The sequence below is a fragment of the Octopus bimaculoides genome, chromosome 23, assembly GCF_001194135.2.
Source record: "Octopus bimaculoides isolate UCB-OBI-ISO-001 chromosome 23, ASM119413v2, whole genome shotgun sequence".
Lineage (NCBI taxonomy): Eukaryota > Metazoa > Mollusca > Cephalopoda > Octopoda > Octopodidae > Octopus > Octopus bimaculoides.
This window is the reverse complement of record NC_069003.1, coordinates 6,257,454-6,258,551: the sequence shown is the minus strand read 5'-3', so window position 1 is coordinate 6,258,551 and position 1,098 is coordinate 6,257,454.

The window sequence follows — 1,098 nt, the reverse complement described above, 5'->3', positions numbered from 1 at the left end:
ATATATATATATATTCCACATATATGTAGGCGCAACCTGACTATCAGAAAATATACGATGGATTAATGTAGTTAGCCTGCAGTTGATAACGTCGACACTGAAGATAGTAAAATTAATGTGAAGATAATCTTGTTATCTTCTCCATACACAGAAAAATAAGATGATTACTATTAATATAAACAATTTTCCATTCGGCATTAAAGTATACTTTCGTTACGAGGATCTAAAAAGTGGTGAGATGGCACAACTGAGATGTGTGATATCTCTGCCGACTTTGCGCTGCGAGTTCGAACCCCGCCAAGGTCGAAGTTACCTCCTATCCTTTCGGGATCGATGAAATAAGTACCAGTTGAGTACTGGGGTCGATGTAATCGACTTCCACCTTTCCTGAAAAATGCTGGCCTTGTGTCAAAAGTAGAAAGGATTATGGGAGGTCTAAAAGGCAGCGAGGATTCTATGTGACGCGAGTTCAAACTCCGCGCAGGTCGACGTTATCTTTTATCCTTTCGAGGTCGATAAAATAGGTGCCTGTAAGGTTGACCGCTCGAGTCATCCCGACTCATAAAGGCCGGCTTCCCGGTTTCTATGGCGAATAAATTCCCCACCTGGATGGGACGCCAGTCCTTCGCAGGGTTACTCCTTTATGCCAGCTGAGTGGAGTGGACTGGAGCAAGGTGAAACGAAGTGTTTTGCTCAAGAACACAACACGTCGCTCGGTCGGGGAATCGAAACCACAATCTTACGATCATGAGTCCAGCACCCTAACCACTAAGCCACGTGCACCAATTCCAGAGCGTTGGTGGGCAAAGCCATTTTAATCTTTCGAATGACTGATATCATAAACTTCTCGATTGGTCTCTGTTCAGCGACTGGCAAAGTGTTAATAACTAGTTCTAATTTAAAAATAAAAAAACATGTTAAGAACGCACGAACCGCTACGAACCAGTTTCATATCTGCGCATAGATATACAAACGTGTAGATGTGTGCGTGTGCGTCTGTGTACAAGTGCGCATGTGTGCATGTGAATGTGTATGCATACACATATAAACACATGAACATCAATGTACGTGTATATAAATGTATATATATATATATAT